Source organism: Schistocerca gregaria, chromosome 7 (assembly GCF_023897955.1).
Source record: "Schistocerca gregaria isolate iqSchGreg1 chromosome 7, iqSchGreg1.2, whole genome shotgun sequence".
Taxonomy (NCBI): Eukaryota; Metazoa; Arthropoda; class Insecta; order Orthoptera; family Acrididae; genus Schistocerca; species Schistocerca gregaria.
The window spans coordinates 291,115,534-291,138,902 of NC_064926.1; positions in this window are offsets into that span (position 1 = coordinate 291,115,534).

Here is a 23,369-nt window from a genome sequence, read left to right on the forward strand (position 1 = left end):
ATTTGTGCACCGCCGCCGTCAGTGTCAGCCAGTTTGCCATGGCATACGGAGCTCCATCGCAGTCTTTAACACTGGTAGCATGCCGCGACAGCGTGGACGTGAACCGTATGTGCAGTTGACGGACTTTGAGCGAGGGCGTATAGTGGGCATGCGGGAGGCCGGGTGAACGTACCGCCGAATTGCTCAACACGTGGGGCGTGAGGTCTCCACAGTACATCGATGTTGTCGCCAGTGGTCGGCGGAAGGTGCACGTGCCCGTCGACCTGGGACCGGACCGCAGCGACGCACGGATGCACGCCAAGACCGTAGGATCCTACGCAGTGCCGTAGGGGACCGCACCGCGACTTCCCAGCAAATTTGGGATACTGTTGCTCCCGGGGTATCGGCGAGGACCATTCGCAACCGTCTCCATGAAGCTGGGCTACGGTCCCGCACACCGTTAGGCCGTCTTCCGCTCACGCCCCAACATCGTGCAGCCCGCCTCCAGAGGTGTCGCGACAGGCGTGTATGGAGGGACGAATGGAGACGTGTCGTCTTCAGCGATGAGAGTCGCTTCTGCGTTGGTGCCAATGATGGTCGTATGCGTGTTTGGCGCCGTGCAGGTGAGCGCCACAATCAGGACTGCATACGACCGAGGCACACAGGGCCAACACCCGGCATCATGGTGTGGGGAGCGATCTCCTACACTGGCCGTACACCTCTGGTGATCGTCGAGGGGACACTGAATAGTGCACGGTACATCCAAACCGTCATCGAACCCATCGTTCTATCATTCCTAGACCGGCAAGGGAACTTGCTGTTCCAACAGGACAATGCACGTCCGCATGTATCCCGTGCCACCCAACGTGCTCTAGAAGGTGTAAGTCAACTACCCTGGCCAGCGAGATCTCCGGATCTGTCCTCTATTGAGCATGTTTGGGACTGGATTAAGCGTCGTCTCACGCGGTCTGCACGTCCAGCACGAAAGCTGGTCCAACTGAGGCGCCAGGTGGTAATGGCATGGCAAGCCGTTCCACAGGACTACATCCAGCATCTCTACGATCGTCTCCATGGGAGAGTATCAGCCTGCATTGCTCCGAAAGGTTGATATACACTGTACTAGTGCCGACATTGTGCATGTTCTGTTGCCTGTGTCTATGTGCCTGTGGTTCTGTCAGTGTGATCATGTGATATATCTGACCCCAGGAATGTGTCAATAAAGTTTCCCCTTCCTGGGACAATGAATTCACGGTGTTCTTATTTCAATTTCCAAAAGTATATATATATATATATATTGCAAATGAGATGCGTTTCTTTAATGTGTTAACAATTTTACCCGTCTTGAAAATGGAAATTTGAGATAGTTTTAAAATGCTTCTATTTCACTTGTAACTGGTTTCTGACAGTACTGCTGCTTCATTTTCTTTAATTTACTTGTGATTGGTGTGTATTAGTGTATTAACGTAACACACAGATGATTAAATACGGTACTGAGAAGATTTTCCCGACTGCAATGGTTTTAAAGTTTGTAGAATAGCTGTTCGTAGGCACATGGCCACGTTGTACCTTGGAACACGTTTCCGCATTCGGAAGAAAGTTAAATATGTGGAATAGATTCTGTGATTGTATAAAAAGATTGAAGCGTGTTAAAAGTGAATGACTGCACTTAAAGGTGGATAAGGAAAATCTGTTAAAGTTCTATTATAGGGCTGGTTGAAAGCGAAAGTCTGAAAAGATTTACAACCCCCCACAACATACAAAATTAACACATAAGAAACTACGCTGTATTCTGTTTCTTGATAACTATACAAACGTCGATGCAGAAACATAAGCGATTTATAAATACAGGACCCTCATGCACCGTCCAGTTCGTTTAAGACATTGCTCCCGTTGGAAAATTCGTTTCAGAAAATTTCTTCTCTCATTACGAACTACTCGGAGTAGGATACCGTTGCACCACATCCTGATCTTAAAGGTTTGGAGCACATGTATATCGTTACACTTTACAGATCACAGACATACGTTTGCATAAATCCGAATATAGAAATACAGTTTTTGACCAAACTTCATAATGTTAGAAGCAGTGTATCTTTTTAAATTTTTCTTTATACAAAGCAAAACTGTGCTGCTACACCAGTGTCCGAACAGAATGAATTACTTGCCGGAGTCGATGATTTAAGGGAACATGCATGATGTAATCATCTCTGGTTCGTTATGCTTCAAAGAGAAGCTGCAGTTATCTCTGAGAAACTTGATTAATAACGTTAGTCACTTACTTGACTCTGAAACGTTTCTGTAAATGAGGTAACGTGATACTGCAGTATCTAGCAACACTAATCAAGCCTCTGATCACCTGTAGCTGGCCAAAAGCTGGCGGAAAATGCGCATCAAACACCGAGCGTCGAGTACACCATATTGTATTGCATACCCACTTTAACGAGGTGGCAATAACAGGCGATTGCTATGTATAGTACCTTAAGTCTGTCGTAATGTAACTGACTTGTCGAGTAGCACTCTTGTTAAAATACCACCTGATGTAACTACTATAATTCCACATTGAACGAGCTATAACAGCATATATACGTTAAGGAGGGCCTCACAGAGGACTCTAGAGGTCTCTTTTACGATGTCGCTTATGGTCTGACTGCTCGCCAACGACCTAAGTATATGGCTACAGTCCCATTGTGTCAGCGGAAATAAAACAGAACGGTGCCGGCACAAATACTACCAGTTCCGTAGCGACAGCCACCAGCAGACACAATTAACCGCCACACCTGTCCCCTCTTTCCGCCTGCTGCGCTGTCCCACCCCGCACTTCACCCCTCCTACTCCCCTCTTCCCCTTTTCACCAATCGGCCCGACAGTATTACGGCTGCCGGACAGAATGCCCTGTCCGTCTACAGCGCTGAATACGCAAACACTGGCTGAAGCGTTGCCGGAAGGGGTTTCGAGAGGGGAGCGGATGTTGCGGCACTGAGAGCGGCAGTCACAGCGAAAGGAGAGGGCAAAATTGACACCGGACGCAGGGCTCTGCTAATTAACTGCGAACACGAGCTCCACGGGCCCTGACAGCTCCCAATGGGCACATATTGAGCCCGTACGTGTTTTTCACACTCTCTGTGAAGCTTCACGTCGCTCCTTCATAATACAACAACGCCCGATCTTTGGACCGAGCCTTTGCTAATTAAGTTGACCAGCTAATCCAGAATCGAAATTGAAAAGGGCGAGAGCGTTATTAAATGTTACTTGTCACTTTCACTCAATTATTTATTTCTTCTCCCACCTTCATCTCGTTTCCGACTGTTGTCGCTGAAAAGTGTTTCGTCGGACGAAAAAATGGTTTTGACGCCAGTGTGAGACAGAAGCCGTAAGTGTACGGCAGGAAAAAAGGATTAAAAGAGAGATAGTGTTAATACTTTCATCCTTCTTTACCTCTTCTGCATTACTGCAGATGACGTGTCACTGAGCACCTTTGTAATGTGCATGCAGTACACGTGAGGTGCCTAGTTGTTTCCACTGCCCTGTGTGGAATACATAAGCTCTTGAAGACTTCACTAACCTGCTGTCTTCATGATGATGATGTCCCCAGCGCAGAAAACAGCACGCAGGTCGTAGATTCTTTTTCTTGAGGCTGAAATTAACTTCGCAAGGAACTGCTGCTACAATAAACTATAACTAATTTGGGATGCCACTCTCGTTTTTTATTGACTTAGACACGGGAAACTATTCTTGATCACAACGTATTGAACATATCTTTCCACAGCACTTATATCTGGCTAAAATAACATGAAATACTTCCTGCCACAGACAACATGTCTGTCTACTGGAACCGTCAGAGCTGGAGAATAAAATTACATAATCAAATACTACTATTACAGACAACATGTCTGTACCTAGCGACGGTCGGAACTGTAGTAAATAAAACTGCATGAAGCAAATACTGCTATAAAAAACAACATGCCTGTCTACTGGAACGGTCAGAACTGGAGAGCCGGACTGCCCGAGACACTTCACGCGCCAAGCCAGCAAGGCGTGACCCGGACGCCACCGAAGTGCATCGGCAGTTATATCGTCAGTCATTTGTTTTAGTAATACTTTGATTTTAATAATTTTGAAATGGCTGATTGATAGCTGGTTGTTGAGAGATGTTTATTTAAAAAACTGAAGTAATTTGGATGACAGGTTTAATTAATAATAGCAACTAAAATTTAACGTTTTGGCGCCCTACCGCTGAACACAGCAGCCAATCACAGAGCAGCAGTATCATGCAGGCAGTCTTTCTCACGGGAATGGTACCGTAACAAAGATAGCTGAAGTTTTTAGTTCTTCAAGAGGCACACCTGTCACCGGTACCTCATACCACATTGCGTCATCTCCATCCTTCTTGCATCTCCGCTGCCCTGGGAATAGCTTGCTGGAGCCTAATATGATGGCTGAAAAAGCCAGAAATATTACAAGTGCTCCTCAATCGCCAAATCGGAAGGCATAAGCAAGTTACTGTCTCGCTCTGGACGACATACAGGACATACAGGAGTCAGGGAAATATACGAAAACACCGCGAGAAATGTGTGCTTGACTGGAAATGCAGATGACGGACTAGCCTGCAGGAAGTACTGTTTTATTTAACCACGAAATCCATCTGTGTAATGTTGCAAACGCCAGTCGTGGTCGGAATAATATTCTGTCTAGTTGTGAGTGCATTATGTGGGAGCTAAGTGAAATCGAACCTAGGTTCATACGGTGGAGGCTTCCGTAACAAAGATAGCTGAAGTTTTTAGTTCTTCAAGAGGCACACCTGAACCATGTCGCATATAATTAACACGGAGCTCCATAAGTAGGGAATTTCACGGCGAGCTGGAATCCTAAAACCTCCCGTCAGTAATGCAAATACCCGCAATAGGAAAATAGGGTATCTAAGTTACATAATGTAGACTATGGAACAACTAAAGAATGTCGTCGGGTCAGTATTCTTTCCCAACGTTTCCAAATTCTGGCAGAGTTTACGTCCCAGGAGTGAAACAGCGGTTTTAGGCGCTACAGTCTCGAACTACACGACCGCTACGGTCGCAGGTTCGAATCCTCCCTCAGGCATGGATGTGTGTGATGTCTTTAGGTTAGTTAGGTTTAAGTATTTCTAAGTTCTAGGGGACTGATGACCTCAGAAGTTGAGTCCCACAGTGCTCATAGCCATTTGAACCATTTTTTAGTGAAATATGGCGGGGGTTTGGTACTGATTTGCGCAGCCACACTGTGGTATTCTACAGACCCCTTAGTTAGTCCGAAAGGTCACGTTCTGTGACTCTTTCGTCTGATAAGTTCCATCCCATAATATATATATATATATATATATATATATATATATATATTATATATTATATATATATTATATATATATTATATATATATATATATATATACAGTATATATATATATATATATATATATATATATATATATATATATATATATATATATATATATATATATATATTCCTCAACCGTGATCTGTGTTCCAGAACGACACGAACCCTTTCCACAAAACCCTGTCCATCGTACTCACCAGGTGTCAATATTGTTGGACGTTTGTGGTCTGCTTTGGAGACAAGGTTTCGTGATCGCTATCTAGAAGCTGTTTTGAATGCAACGGATTTCCTACACCGTAATAGACATCGTAATGTGTTTATATTTTTGAAATTTCCATATTTTCTCCACAATTTGTATATCTCCTTGGATAATTCTTTCATTACCTTACTGAGATCCGTTTTATTAATTAGGAAAAGTTACGTTAGGGAATCATTGTTTGCATGCAAACGCTATTAGTACACTATATCATCAAAAGTATTCGGACACCTGGCCGAAAATGACGTAAAAGTTCGTGGGAATCTCCATCGATAACGCTGGAATTTAATATGGTACGGCCCACCATTGGTTTTGACGACAGCTTCCACTACCGCAGGCATACGTTCAATCAGGTGCTGGAAGGTTTCTTGTGATCACGGAGTGTTGCACTGAGGATAGGTATCGATGTTGGTCGGTGAGGCCTGACACGAAGTCAGCGTTCAGAAACGTTCCAGTGATGTTCTATAGGACCACTCCGCCAAAGGCTTTGCATTATGAACAAGTACTCGATCGTGTTGCAAGAGGCAATGGCCATCCCCGGATTGCTCTTCAACAGTGGGAAGCAAGAAGTCGCTTAAAACATCAATGTAGGCCCCTGCTGGGATAGTGCCACGCAAAGGTAAAACGGGTGCAAGCCTCCTCCATGAAAAACACAACCACACCATAACACTACCGCCTCCTAATTTTACTGTTGGCACTACACAGCCTGGCAGATGACGTTCACCGGGGATTCGCCACACCCACACCCTGCAAGCCGATCGCCACATTGTGTACAGTGACTCGTCACTCCTCACAACGTCTTCCTACTGTTCAATCGTCCAATGTTTACGCTCCTCACACTCAGCGAGGCGTCTCTGCCTAACTGTCACAGTACTTGCAGTGGATCCTCATGCTGTTTGGAATTACTGTTTGATGGTTTGGATAGGTGACTGCCATTGAATATTACGACCCTCTTCCATTGTCGGCGGTCTCTGTCAGTCAGCAGACGAGGTCGGCTTGTACGCTTCCTTGGTGTACATCTCCCTTAAAGTACCCCTTCTCTATCACATCAGGAAACAGTGGACCTAGGGACGTTTAGGAGTGTGAAATCTCGCGTAAAGGTGTATGATATATGTGATACCCAATCACCTGATAACGTTCGAAGGCTGTGAGTACCGCGGAGCGCCCCATTCTCCCCCCTCACGATGTCTAATGACTTCTGAGGTTGCTGATATGGAGTACCTGGCAGTAGGTGGCAGCACAATGCACCTAATGTTAAAAACATACGTTTTTCTGGGTGTTCGGATACTTTTGATCGGTGAGTGTTTATTTTGCATTCAATAAGTGCGAAAATTGCTCATGAATGCCTTCCAAACATTAATGGATGAAGGAACACTTTACATGCTATACATTGAGGAGAATACTCTGTACTCCCACTACCCCATTTTTTCAAAGAAATATATTACGTTCTAAAGCACATAGTTTGCATATTTAACATGAGAGTAAAGTTAGGGATATTCCCACATGAACAGGGCCTTGCACATGTGCTGTACTGAGAAATCACAAAAGAAGAGTTTGTGTCGCCTGGTACCAAAATTAACGTGGACGTCCATCCACAGCACGAACATGGCTGCGAGCAAACAAATCATGCTGCAGCGAGAATCATGGCCCAGAAGCTGTAGTGCCACCACGAGGAGAGACGAGCGGGTTGTCAGCGGCAAGTTGTAAGTCATTCCGGGTCTCGCTAGTGAGTACCTGCTGAACGTTAGTTTCGTCTCCCAGTCTTCAAATTGTCTACTGGGTTGGAACCAGTTGCCGATAGATAGTGGTTAATCCACAGTAGAAACAGAACATTGAATAGAATAGTCGTGTATGGACAGAGACAGCCTGTCTAGAGATTTAACTGAGTACCTTTGGTTTGGAACCGTTCTTCGAATAGTACATCACCGAATATAAGTGTTCTTTTCACTTTAGTTAAGAGAGCATTATTTAGTTTATGTTGATGGAACTGTACTCAACGCAGGACAGATGGGCTAAACGTGCGTTCTACAATCGCTGTAACCACAGTCACCAAAGTTGCGTGATATATTTTAACATTCACTATTCTGTGTTACTTTCATTTTGTGTGTGCTGCCCTAGACTCCATGCATATGGCTTAGCATGTCAACTGTATTCATTTTCAGCATTTTCAGCGGCCTCCAGCCCCAATAAGGGGTTGGGAACCAACAAACGCCTGAGGACTTACAGTTGACTTGAAATCTGCCCATTAGTGTAAATCTGCATTCGGTGTGGTCAAAATTACCAAGTGAGAAGCCCATTGGTTTGCAGCGACTGGTGGAATAACACCTTGCTCTTGGCATCTCCAGTTATTTTGGTACTTTGTCTATTATGACTTGTGACACATGCCTGGAGTGAAAGAATTTCGGTTGCTCATTCTCTTTCAGTTGTATGCACCTAAAAATAGTTTACCTTGCCTAACGTGTCCTGAAGTAGTTTATTAAACTCATTACAAGATTGAGAAACACTATCATTAGCCACAAAAGCGTTTAGTGACAACAAAGTGTTCATGGATAACAAATTATCTTGTATCTCTAAGAAAACAAATAAAATGCGTCTATACTGAAAATGTTCGCACCCTAGTTTGAGCGAAGAAGTACAAAAGAAACGGTTTTTGTCACATTTTCTGTCTGTTGCTGAAACGCTACAAACACCTAGCACCCGAATGCGTTCTCTGTTGTACGTCAACAACACTATTTGTCATTCAGACGGTTCTGGACGACCTGGCCGTTCATAAGCGCATCTGTGCGAAATTATTGCAGAAGCTTCGGTGTCAAGCTGCATCTGTGCTTCCTTATTTAAAATGTTTAGTGACAAGAACAATTTGTTACGCTGCCTGTAAATGAGAGATGAGTTCTGTGATGTTGGAAACTTTGACACTGATTTGCACACTGATTAGGTTGTATTTCAACACTGTTTGCACCAGCAGGTTTTGGCCAAACTACCTTCACTTACGTGGTTCAATTTGTACAAGCGCGAATACTTGATCCTTCCTGCCTAAATGTTTGTGACCATACCGACAATATGGTCGCGCCTGCCGCTGTTATAACATTGTTCGTAATGACAAGGGCATGCTTATCGTTTGTGGGACTCAAAACATGGCGGACGGCACTTAGCAATAGTTTACTTAGCACTAGTTTCTTGTTGGACGTGGAACAGGTGTATACCACAACGCTAGGCCTATCAAGCTAGAGCCGGTTGTGGTCGGCCGGCAAAAGTCATGGTGAAAGGCATTGCAAATCCTCAGACAAAATACATAGACTCTACGTTATAGGAACGTGTGCCTCACATCTGTACGAAGTCGTAGGGCAGCGAAGCATTATTTGTTAAGGACTGATGCACAGAAATGAGTAATAACCGTACTGAGCACCTCTCATAGTGTCTACAACCTAAAAGATATCTACGATGAGACTAGTCCATACTTCTACAACTATTTCAGATATATCATTACGGGACCTTTTTCTTACATTTTACCATTAGTATCTCCCATATGAAAATATGACATTTACTTTTTGAATACCGTGTATATGTGAAGGTATATCTGCATGCTTGATTGACGACCTCTCACTTGACTCGGAAGTCAAAACATTTTGTGGCTTAAAACATCTCAACGATTATTCATACGAACTATTAAAGACACTGATGTTCCCGAACGCTGAGCGCATCATGAATACAAACAGAATTTACGTTAGTGGCTGTAAAGAACGATGCAACACTAATGACGCCATTACAGTGTCAACGTGTTACCAACATGAATGCGATTTTTCTTTTAGGTTATCAGTCTTCTGACTAGTTTCAGGCACCCGTCAGGAATTCCTTGCCGTACGATCTCATCACAGACCACATCTAGCCCGGAAACCTTTTGCTGCAAACATAGCTAGACAACAGTGGCTGGTAATGTTGCAGTACATGTGTCTGCAATGATTTCGTACAATATTATTGGGTCGTATTGCTGGAAATATGCAATACCTTTTACCCGACGTTAACGTACCTTAACAGACTGCTCAAATGTTTTGCTACACTCGTTTCAGAAGCACCACACACATTTGCCTACTAAATTTAGTAGTCAAATCAAACAGATATTTGTGCTTTATTCGCAGATTTATATTTCGGTGTATCAGTGGTATTCCGCCGAGAACCACTGTTGAAAAAACGTCGAATAAACAACACTACAGAAACAAGACAAAACAGTGGTAAAGTGTCAGACTAGAGAAACAAATGTCTCGGGTTCGACCCCAGATCAACCCTACGATTCTTCTCTTTGACACACCAATTCTTTCATCTCTGAAACTACACTCCTGGAAATTGAAATAAGAACACCGTGAATTCATTGTCCCAGGAAGAGGAAACTTTATTGACACATTCCTGGGGTTAGATACATCATATGATCACACTGACAGAACCACAGGCACATAGACACAGGCAACAGAGCATGCACGATGTCGGCACTAGTACAGTGTATATCCACCTTTCGCAGCAATGCAGGCTGCTATTCTCCCATGGAGACGATCGTAGAGATGCTGGATGTAGTCCTGTGGAACGGCTTGCCATGCCATTTCCACCTGGCGCCTCAGCTGGACCAGCGTTTCTGCTGGACGTGCAGACCGCGTGAGACGACGCTTCATCCAGTCCCAAACATGCTCAGTGGGGAACAGATCCGGAGATCTTGCTGGCCAGGGTAGTTGACTTACACCTTCTAGAGCACGTTAGGTGGCACGGGATACATGCGGACGTGCATTGTCCTGTTGGAACAGCAAGTTCCCTTGCCGGTCTATGAATGGTAGAACGATGGGTTCGATGACGGTTTGGATGTACCATGCAATATTCAGTGTCCCCTCGACGATCACCAGAGGTGTACGGCCAGTGTAGGAGATCGCTCCCCACACCATGATGCCGGGTGTTGGCCCTGTGTGCCTCGGTCATATGCAGTCCTGGTTGTGGCGCTCACCTGCACCGCGCCAAACACGCATACGACCATCATTGGCACCAAGGCAGAAGCGACTCTCATCGCTGAAGACGACACGTCTCCATTCGTCCCTCCATTCACGCCTGTCGCGACACCATTGGAGGCGGCCTGCACGATGTTGGGATGTGAGCGGAAGACGGCCTAACGGTGTCCGGGACCGTAGCACAGCTTCATGGAGACGGTTGCGAATGGTCCTCGCCGATACCCCAGGAGCAACAGTGTCCCTAATTTGCTGCGAAGTGGTGGTGCGGTCCCCTACAGCACTGCGTAGGATCCTACGGTCTTGGCGTGCATACGTGCGTCGCTGCGGTCCGGTCCCAGGTCGACAGGCACGTGCACCTTCCGCCGACCACTGGCGACAACATCGATGTACTGTGGAGGCCTCACGCCCCACGTGTTGAGCAATTCGGCGGTACCTCCACCTGGCCTCCCGCGTACCCACTATACGCCCTCGCTCAAAGTCCGTCAACTGCACATACGGTTCACGTCCACGCTGTCGCGGCATGCTACCAGTGTTAAAGACTGCGATGGAGCTCCGTATGCCACGGCAAACTGGCTGACACTGACGGCGGTGGTGCACAAATGCTGCGCAGCTAGCGCCATTCGACGGCCAACACCGCGGTTCCTGGTGTGTCCGCTCTGCCGTGCGTGTGATCATTGGTTGTACAGCCCTCTCGTATTGTCCGGAGCAAGTATGGTGGGTCTGACACACCGGTGTCAATGTGTTCTTTTTTCCATTTCCAGGAGTGTATTTGCTGATGTGAAAAATAACGAGTAGGCTCGCGGTTTGGAATCCACGTTAAATTGTGGGTTCCCTTACGCCTCGTAAATCAGTTTAAACGTCGGAGGAAGGTGACGGCATACCATCTGCAACACGACCATACCTTGTAAAGCACTGTAGTGTTGAAAACAAACTTTGCATTGATGGCCGCTTTACTTACTTTAATACCGTTAAGATCTTGTATATAAATAACTTTCCAAAAGTACCAGATGCTCGGATAAGCGTTATATAATCGCTGCTTGATCACTTGATTAATACTACCGAACAGAAATTGAGCCCTTAGCTTAAAATTCATTTCAAAAGTTATTGTTAAGTGTAGCATTTTAATGTTAGGTATGAATGTAGTATCATAGCGAAGATAATAATGTGTGTCTGTAATTGTGGTTTACTTCCCGAGTTCCTGTGTGTTGTTGTTTGTTAGAGTGGTTGTGAGGTGAGGGGCTACATATACCCTTTTTACGGATATTTCTGCGATATCTGAGAGAATATTCAGTCACTTCTTTATGTTATGAGGTACAATATATATATATATTTACCTCAGGTAATTCAAGGATTCTATGACAATTAATTTAATAAGTAACGAATGGCTATGCATTACTAGAAAAATTAAATTTCCCGTATGTAAAAAGCCTTTGCTGGTGTGCTTCGGTGCCAACTTGAACACCAGCCTTGGCGTCACTTTGTAACATCAACGACGCTGTACTATTGTACATATAAGTAATTTTTTCTTCTGATATTTCGATAAACTTGTGTAACTGATGTTCTGATTTCATTTCTTTTTTGTTTCTTGTCATTATGTTAAGAAAATTATAAACAAGTTTCAATGTGAATATTAATGTTTATGTAAAATGTCAGGTAATATGGTGATAAAATTGACATGCAACAAATGTTGAGACTGTTGTAAGATGTTTAAAATTGTAACTGTGGATCTGGTCCATACGTAGGCAATGTGTTTGGATATATAGAATGCAAAACCTCCGGTGAATACGCGGCCTGTCAGGGAGCGGTAAAAGGTGGATGTCAGGCGAGCGCGGGAAAATGCACGCGGGCAATGCACGGCACAACGGGCTCAGCAGCAGCAGTCGTAGTTGGAGTTTGGCATTGCTCTGAGCAACACCTTCTGGAGCGAGGAGGCTCTCCTGGAAGACGTAGTTTGACTGAGCCTCGGGTATGTTGTTCCAACGCCCACATAGCATGGCAAAACTTCATGGGCACTAAATGGAAAAGTATTGCGTCCCTAAGAAGAATTAAAGTGCCGATACATCAAGAGCCATAGCTGTGGTTGCATGTGTGCTCTGTGCCTCACCATCTCGCCGCCCGTCAACGGCCACAGCGATACAAGCAGGTTGAAACTTTTAGTACTGTATTCGTATGGATCAGAGAGTGAACTGTGCAATAATAACCTAAATTTTACCAGAACTTTCCAATCATTTAATTACCCACTCAACTAACTTAGACAGGGTCCTTTCCAAATGTTGTGCAATCCGAGTGTCCCAAAATGAAAATTAAATTTTGTGTTAATAATAATTATTTGCAGTCCTAGCTATGTTAGAATGGTGTTTAAAGAAGTGCTTTGTTAATGAACCAGTAAATGAATAACGAAGGTCTAACGTTGTTGGAAGATAACTTTAATATTGATATAGTAATGAAGTTTAATTATTTCGAGACTGATATAAAGGTATTTAAATGAGCAGTAAATAAGATGAAAAGAGTAGTAACTTATACACTGGAAATCTTGAAGGAATAATAAATTCAATAATCACTTTTTTAATACAGTGATGATAACAGTTTCAGCCCCCCCTTTTTTTCCTTTGAATTCTGAGGTGTTCTAAATTGGTTTGACCATCAAAAGTTAAAGTCAATATAAAAGTCAAAATTTATCAGTGTTTTATGTTTATCAAAATTTACATTTTGTGTGTGGCATGAAAGTGCAATTTCTAGGGTAACCTATGCCCCATTTTAATCAGATTAATAGACAGTGTAAAGTTATATAGTATACATTATAGTGCAGTGTTATGTATTCATGGTTTTCCCTATCAGTAAGGAACGTGAAACTATCAGCTTAATAGATTTTCTGGTTCTAAAATTCTACTATATAATGCAGTGTTACAACTTATTGTATTGCATGAATATATACCAACTTGTACAGGGAAGAAACTCAGTTAATGCCTAATTAGGCTGGCGACCGTATTATTATCAAATTGGTAGCATCTTCAGTGTTGCTTTTGGTCCATACTGACGTGTAATTGTATTTCGGACTTGCTTGACGGATCACTGTTATTACAGAGTGGGTATATGTCTGATTTTCCACCATTCAGGTACACGCGGTCGATATCTATACGAAAATCCTTTCTCATGTGGTGAACCCCGCCCACTTACCATAGTACAGACCTTAACGAGTATTGTGTGCCCCACGCGCACATTACAACTTACATTGAAAATCAGTTTACCTTTTCTATTAATTATTTTGATAATAGTCGCAGCACTGAGAAACAATTCACAGCACGAAATTATGATTTGTATTCTATTTTCTCGGTGGTGAAAGAGCCACAGAGCATGTTTCAGCTAATACGTATCACGATAAAAAGTCCGATCTCGAGAAGGATTCATACTAGCCATTTATCCCGTTGCTTGCTCGTACATGTTACTCACTTATCAGTGGAGAGTAGATTTTTATGTGCTAAATCTTGAAGATAATTTTTTATGTAGGAAAAATATGAAAATATACGTAAAAATGCGACAATGTCTCTTTTCAAAAATACAAAATTAATCACCAGTCATGCTAATGCAGTGGTAGATTGAAACAACTCGCTGTTGCATGAACGAAGCAAACATTCTACAAGTTCTCCGTCACGAACCAGTGTCACTTGTCCGAAACAATGCACGATACCGGAAGAAGGACCTTTCAGCGTGGCATGGTGATAGTCTTGAAAATTTCACCACAGTAATGTCACTGAGACATGCGTTGTCCGTTTCCCCAGAGTCTCTTCCGATTTCTAAATTCTTGGCAAATTTATGCGCTGTCTGAAATCCGAATTTCTTCTAACACATTTTGAAATTTCTACTTAATAGCTTCCACTGGTGGATTTATGAGTGAATGATTTTTTTTTTCTCATTGTCATGCTCTTCATTCAATGTGTCAGTAAAAAAGATGGCACATGTTTCTAATTTTACGACAGAGTGAAGCAAAAAATTCAAATTTTTATTTTTGTAACACAATTCATTTTCTAGTGTACTGCAGTTGAGTAAGTTCTGAAGATTTTCAGTTGAACAAGAGACACCCTTATTCAGTTCATCAATTATTGATTTAAATTTTTTTTTATTGTTTTCATAATACACCGCCGTTTCCAACCGTGACCTCTGGCGAGATGTCAGATCTACATTTGTGGTTCTCAGCAAATCAGTTCTTGTTTGCGTTTTCACAAATACCGCTTTGCCACCAGCGATCAAATAATTTACTTCAGGATACAGTGTTTGTATCTGCTCATACGCTCTATGCTAAACATGTACTTCAGAAGTTAGGTATATAACTTGTGGACAGTTTACAGAAAGGCCTTCGGCTGCTTCTTCATAAGTGAGGCAACATCTGTAAGATAGAGAAAAAAAAATCTACCAAATTTCACCCCAGTCGAACAACTGCAGATGTTCATTGAATATGCGAGTCATTCATAGATGATTCGATGCTAATATTTCTTTACATATTTTTAACGATTTTCCACATTTTCGACAAAAAAGAATTCTTCCATCACTTGTAAAGATCGCTCTAAATCCTGCAACATGTTGTTGCAAACAGGAATGAACACTTTATTTGGGTATTACATCGCCAATCAATTCACGTAAGGTACCGTACCGTGTAAACGCTCTGCTTCAGACATGACGAGGGCGATGATTGAAGACTGGTGTACACTGCGTCAGCCGTCCACATCATAAATAAGCGATGCCTCTTTCCTATAACAGGGCAGGACGTCCAGAGGAGACAACTCACTACGTCTACGAAAGAAATTTATTCAGACTCCGTTCTCATAATATGACAATTTAGGAAATCTTTTGGTGAATTTATAAACTACAACAATGAAGAGACAAATTATGTGTTTTTGCTAATATTTTAAAATATTTATTTGCTTCAAATGATAGATAAATATGAGATCTTTTGTGAAATAAAGTTTGTATACGACTGAGTGTGCTGTTTCGGGAATTTATCTCTGTTACAGTTCCTTATCTAGAAATAAAACAAGATATTTACGTAAAAATTCTTTCCCTACTCATTACTGTCTCTTAATGAGAGCAAGTGAACTCTCGTGTGAAGGAAAGTATGATACTGACTCCACTACGATACACGTGCGTTCTGTTTCAAATGTTATGCGTCAGTTTTCGGAGGAGAGAATTAAATAATAATGGGACAGAAAATTTGAACGGCACGATTGATATATCGGCGAGGCGTATTAAAACTGTCATGTCAGAGTGAGTGTTAATTACACGAGCAATTGCTAGCACAAAACTGCTTGTATTTCTGTCTGTACTTTTGTAATTTAATAAAACGCGCGTTATCTATGACAGATTAAATGTACTGAAAATAACAGTTTGCGTTGTTACATTCATTCAGTTGCCCAAACCGTGCTTAAAAATTAACTGTAGTCAGTAAAGCAAGTAGCAGATAAAAACTCTGCTGCTTGCGTCATTTTTGTTTTCTTTGTGTTAAAACTTCTGTAACTACCTAAATTATGTAGCGAAAGTTATTTGTATTTACGTCTATAACACATGATTTATAGGGACTAGCAGACACATACTTGCAGAATGATACGCGAACGCTCTACTTCCGCTAAATAGTATCTTTTGAAACTCGACGTAAGATCGTGCCTCGGACTACCTCATGTGACAAAACCGAATTAAAATCAGGCATGACTACAATAAAGTATATATTGTCAGTGGCAAGCGGTTTCATTTAAAATGTGTCCATATTCAGGCCATAATGAAAGGAACCAGTTACCATTTTCAATAAATATTTCGTCGCCTTCAAGGCAGTTTCCATGCGGTTTTAAACCATTTCATTAAAACACCTGGCATTCTACCTGACAAATGTTCTCATAATTTACTAACACAAAACTGTTCAAGAACTGCTCATTCTCTTACGCAATGACCTTAGGATGTCGTGCGTCCTGCAAGCCCAAAAATAGGTGACAAAGCCAATATTGTACTAGCAGTAATATTTGATGTCATGGGCACTACAAAAGGAAATGTACTGTATGCATCCATCACCGAGAACCATCGAGTGTCCCAGAAACGACCCGCAAAATCGATATGGATGCGCCGTCATGGTCTGTTGGCTACTGAGAGAAGCGTTGCGGCGGCGTGGATTGATGCCGTGCTCAAGCATTGCAAATAGGGGTCATTTGCTGAATCTGGGCGGCCATGTGCTGCCAAGTACAACAAAGTCTGTTGAGTTTCTTTCTGCGAAGTACTCACCAATGACCTCGATTCAACAATGACAGAACTCTGCGCTGGAGGGATTAGGAATCACAGCCTGTGCACCGTTATTCTCTGTGTGCAACAGCAGAGCAACTGACTGCTTAAACATTGTGTTTCAATGCGATAATAACAACGTGTCACTGGATGCGAAATGTCTTTAAAACAACATGGTCACACCTGGTCCACATGATAAAAAACTACCCAGAGAGCTGGGTGAGAAGTAGTTGCTCCAGCAGTATGCCAAAACCGAGCGGAAAATTTTTAAGAACTTCAGTATTCTATGTATCGGTTTGATGACTTAATTCCTCAGATGAATCGAGTGCTGTTTTGGTACTGACCACTAACCGTGGCTACAAGTCAGTGTTAGAACATTGTGCAGGGGACCTCCACAATTCTTATTGGTGATTAGACAGTAACAGAGCCATACATTGAAATTTTTGTGTTGTCCATAGTGCTACAGGTTAGGAAGAATTAAATAAAGCTTGAGAGGCTCCATGCCATCTTTTGCAAGTCGCATCTCATTCTAATCAGTTTTATTAATGTTTTATGTCATTGCACGGTGGCAAAAGGCTGAATAAGGTTATTCCAATAAGAGTATTTGTACTGAGAGCTGAAAGTACTTTTCATTTGATTGCTATGCAAGTTGGGAATTTATGTAATCTTGCCTTTAGTTTTCTCGGTTTTTCCCTGGATGGCCTGTTACGAGTGAGCACTGGAGGAGAGGCAGCACACTGCATTTCTGGTGGAGGGGGAGGGGGGGGGGGGGTGGCTGCACTTCTGAAAATATTGAGATGGTCGTACGTCAGTGGGCTTGTGCGCCCGGCCGGACTACAGACCTTGGTCGAGTTTCACGTATTGTAGGCCGGGCGAAACGACATGCGAGCTGTCTAAGTATCACTGCAGTTTATGTGCTTACCATTCCGGAGCGTCAGGAACGAAGACTGCTGCCGCCAACTGACTGCATTGTCCTCATTATTCTGAGAATAGATGTGGACCCTGCCCTGCCGGGCACGACTGCCTGGCGCCAGGTGGCCGGTAGTCTAGGCACGTTGTTTTCGTAGCTGGTCAAGCCGCAAGTTCAGTGCCCCAAGCTAAATAGCAAAGGGATGATTGGTCAACTTAAACTTAGTCCAGCTGGCGTCCTAAAGCGCTGCTCGAAATTAAAGGTAACGGTCGCTATTGGCAGGAATGATGTTCTAAGATAGTTGGGTGGAATTTTGGACTCAGCACTGAATGCTCATTCGCGGTTTTCAAGGTAGTGGGGAGGTGAGTAACGTTGGCAGAGCTCTTGCATTGTGTGGGCGCAGGACATTCGGGATCTGATCTTCATTGGAGTCACACGGTCTTGCAACTTAGTCGCACTTTTTTGCGAGAACTTACAATCCTCAGACCGCCTTCAAGGCCAGGTATTGAAACAGAGTTTCTGCACAGCAGAAGTCGGCGCCCACGTCATCAGAACGCTGCGTACCGACGACGTGCTGCAGGTTTCAGGACTGGTAAAGTATATTGCGGCTCTGGCAGTGTTGGACCTATCATTTTTATACTGAAATCCTCAACAGCACGGGCGTTTCCTTTGCTACAAGTCCACCATGCTTGTTTCCCAATGTGATCCCATTTGAGTTCTCACTACTAATCACAATACTGCATTATCAGTGGGGGAGTAATATTTGATTCATTAGGACCTCCAGTCATTATCGTCAGTCCATTGCATCACACAGAGTAGGAGCCCCTTGTTCTCGAGCCAACTCTTATTCTCATAATAGTTGAGTATAACCTACACTTTAGCCTACTCTTTTTATTGACAATCAAGTACCTTTCTGTTCTGATTTATAATAAATCACATTGTAATATTTAACCCGCATATCATTTCATAGACAGATGCAGATTACCATTTCCTCTCGTTTATGATGATAAAATTCTCTTTCCCATTACTCAGTAATAGTGATTTTTATTACATTATTGTGAGTGTCCACCATCAGTTCCTTTCGTTACCGTTGTGCACATGATCAATTAGTTAGTAGGTCAGGGGGGCCAGAGTGCATGTATAGTTCTCATGCAAAATTCGCCAGAATTAAAGAGGTACAAACTCTTCTCCTCCTCAGCTCCTCGCAAGCTGTTAAATGCCAATCATCTGTAATCTAATAGAAATTTCGACTGTGCAAATTTTAGTGGGACTTGGTAACACCACAGATAACGGCAAGCGACTGTTATTGAAGTTGACAATTATTGCACTGCGTTTTGTTTAGAGTTTTCGAGGCACAAGAAATGGATCAATCAGCTAAAAGATGTCTGTGGGAGAGCACTGCTTCAGTCTCGTAAGACGATGTATCCTCTGCTAACATAAGAGGCTTATCTGGATCAAAATGAACCAGATTTAACTGTTGAAATACGTCCTGACAATCTTGAGACCACACAAAAGGAACACATTTTCTTCGTCGTAACAGCTATCTGCGCAGAATTTGGAAGAAACTTAACATAACATGTGAGCTAGCCCATGTTGCCCTGTAGCTCGTTGATTTTACGGGACACCAACATATCTAGTATCGCAGACAAGTGCGAATAAATCAGATGAATACTTTGCGCGTTTAAGATATGTCCTAAAGGTTCTTGTTCCTCGTGACAGAAGAAGCACTTTTCCCTCTTGTACTTCAAGCCAGCTGCTGAAATCACCTTAAACAGATATTCTAAGTTGGCCAAGTGTTTGGCCAAGTGTTCAGCTAGGATACAACCCATGACAACAATATCGTCCAGAGAGTTTGCACATGGAGGTACATTTGCTGTTAATGGTTCCACGTAGCATTGAAAAATAGCAGGAGCAGAAGCACTTCCAAACGGTAGTCTTTGAAAGTGGAGCAACTGCAAGTTAGTGTTGATCACAAAATACTGCTTGAGCTGCTCGTCTAGTGGTAACTGACGGCTTGTCTAGTGGTAACTGTGGGTATAACTAAGGTAAATCGGATTTAGGTAAGAATGTGTCCTGTTCCGTTCGGTCCATTACTCCCTCCGGTCGTGGGAGAGATCATTCCATGATAGTTTGTGTGTTTATGGTTGTTGTGAAATCAGCACACATATGTAAATCTCATTATGGTTTTTTGAAAGTGGCAAAGGGGATGCACACTGAGTTGCAGAAATTGGTTGTATCACCCCATAGTCTTCCCATCGTTGTAGTTCCTAAGCCACCTGCTCAAGTATTGCATCGGGGATAGCCCAAGCTTGGTAAAATGGTGGTTGCGCATTGTCTATAACACTAATGTCCCCTTCTTAACCTGGTTCGAAAAGTTCATTGTACTTATTGAAATTACCAGAAACATTAGTATCAGGCAATGATGTGTGCTGATATTTCCAAAAGTGCTCAACAGTTTACTACCTCATCGATTACAGACTAGTATATCCGCAAGTATGTAACTGACACGATTATTATTTCATCAGTTGAACCGAGTGCATTATACTGGATGGTTAACGTTCTACACAAGAGAAAATGACACTGAATGTGCTCGAAAAATGTGAAAGAGGACTGCACGTGCTCTCAGGTTTCTTAAATTATGTACCATGTACGAACACCAGCACTAAAAGACGAATCACTGACGACGCATTTATGAACATGAGAATAACGTCGTAGGATGATTATGTGGAACAATGGAAATACGAGGAAAAAATTTTCACTTCGTGTAATGAAGAGCAGTTATCACGAAATACACACTAAAGAACACTGAAAATAGCGCACCCAGAGCGAAACGCGAACTTTCGCCAAAATGTGTAGATCAGATACGCAAATTTTTCAAGTTTGGTGCAATATGTATGCCCACAGATCCGGAATGGCATTAATGTCAGGCAGAGAGCCATATTCAAACGACGCATAGTGCGTCATACATGTGACAATAACATCCAGAATCGAGAAGGACGATAAAAGGCCCATGGAAGTCAGGCAGACTTCTTTCGCGAACTTTCTCACAGCTAAGGGAGATTGAGTGGGACTAAAACCGCAGCTGGTCGACATGCCGTGTGTCTCGCCTAGTCGATCATTGGAAGTGTTCCGTCAGATGATGTTGGGAGTAAAGGACACGAGATGGCACCCATGTCTGAACCGATCAGGTAAACGATGAGGCGAGAGGATCGAAGGATTGTGCAGCAGGCGATCAGGATCCTGCAATTTCTCCCTTCACGCTACCAGCAGATGCACGGGTTCCAGTTGTTCCACATACCATTTCCAGACACATAGCGGATGCGAGTTTGCAATCCACGCGCCGTCGGTTAACTCCGAGGCATCGTTGACTCTATCAACTATAGTGGCAACCGGAACGACGTGGGGTGCCACAGATTGACCGAAGTTGGTGTTTAGTGACGAATGAAAATTCGCTTTGGGGACGGACGATAACCGCAAACGAGAGTGAAGGCTGCATGGCGAATACACTCCTGGAAATGGAAAAAAGAACACATTGACACCGGTATGTCACAACCACCATACTTGTTCCGGACACTGCGAGAGGGCTGTACAAGCAATGATCACACGCACGGCACAGCGGACACACCAGGAACCGCGGTGTTGGCCGTCGAATGGCGCTAGCTGCGCAGCATTTGTGCACCGCCGCCGTCAGTGTCAGTCAGTTTGCCGTGGCATACGGAGCTCCATCGCAGTCTTTAACACTGGTAGCATGCCGCGACAGCGTGGACGTGAACCGTATGTGCAGTTGACGGACTTTGAGCGAGGGCGTATAGTGGGCATGCGGGAGGCCGGGTGGACGTACCGCCGAATTACTCAACACGTGGGGCGTGAGGTCTCCACAGTACATCGATGTTGTCGCCAGTGGTCGGCGGAAGGTGCACGTGCCCGTCGACCTGGGACCGGACCTCGGCGACGCACGGATGCACGCCAAGACCATAGGATCCTACGCAGTGCCGTAGGGGACCGCACCGCCACTTCCCAGCAAATTAGGGGCACTGTTGCTCCTGGGGTATCGGCGAGGACCTTTCGCAACCGTCTCCATGAAGCTGGGCTACGGTCCCGCACACCGTTAGGCCGTCTTCCGCTCACGCCCCAACATCGTGCAGCCCGCCTCCAGTGGTGTCGCGACAGGCGTGAATGGAGGGACGAATGGAGACGTGTCGTCTTCAGCGATGAGAGTCGCTTCTGCCTTGGTGCCAATGATGGTCGTGTGCGTGTTTGGCACCGTGCAGGTGAGCGCCACAATCAGGACTGCATACGACCGAGGCACACAGGGCCAACACCCGGCATCATGGTGTGGGGAGCGATCTCCTACACTGGCCGTACACCTCTGGTGATCGTCGAGTGGACACTGAATAGTGCACGGTACATCCAAACCGTCATCGAACCCATCGTTCTACCATTCCTAGACCGGCAAGGGAACTTGCTGTTCCAACAGGACAATGCACGTCCGCATGTATCCCGTGCCACCCAACGTGCTCTAGAAGGTGTAAGTCAACTACCCTGGCCAGCAAGACCTACGGATCTGTCCCCCATTGAGCATATTTGGGACTGGATGAAGCGTCGTCTCACGCGGTCTGCACGTCCAGCACGAACGCTGGTCCAGCTGAGGCGCCAATTGGAAATGGCATGGCAAGCCGTTCCACAGGACTACATCCAGCATCTCTACGATCGTCTCCATGGGAGAATAGCAGCCTGCATTGCTGCGAAAGGTGGATATACACTGTACTAGTGCCGACATTGTGCATGCTCTGTTGCCTGTGTCTATGTGCCTGTGGTTCTGTCAGTGTGATCATGTGATGTATCTGACCCCAGGAATGTGTCAATAAAGTTTCCCCTTCCTGGGACAATGAATTCACGGTGTTCTTATTTCAATTTCCAGGTGTGTAGTATAGCTCCAGGTACCTTGTCGCACACCATAGCCTCCGACTATGAGATGACTATAGTATCGCTTGCGTAAGGTATAAAAGGGCAGTGCATTGGCGGATCTGCTTCATGTTAAAAGGTTTTCGAAGTGATTATGGCCACACGACAGGAATTAAGAGACTTTGAACAAAGAATGTTAGTTTTTATCTAGACGCACGGGACATCTGATTTTGGAAATCGTTAAGCAGTTGAATTTTCCGTGATCCACAGCGTCAAGAATGTGCCGAGAATACCAAATAACCATCATTGGCGATTACCACGGACAACACAGTGAGCAATGTACTTCACTTAACAAACGAGAACAGCGTTGTTTGCATGGAGTTGGCAGTCCCAAAAGACAAGCAATATTACTTGAAACAACTGCAGGAATGAAGGTACGACTACCGTATTCGGGGTGACAGTGCGGTAAAATTTGGTATTAATGTGTAGTGGCAGCATACAGACGGCATAATAATATATTTGCTAACAGCACGATATCGTCTGCAGCGCCTGTCCTGACTGTAAAGCCGTGGCTTGGTCAGATGACTCCCAACTGCAGGCATTAAGAGCTCATGGTTAATTTTCGAATGTGGTGCAGATCACACGAAGACATGGGCACAAGTTGTCAACAAGGCACTCTGCATGCTGGTAGTGGCTCGTGTGGGGTGTGTTTA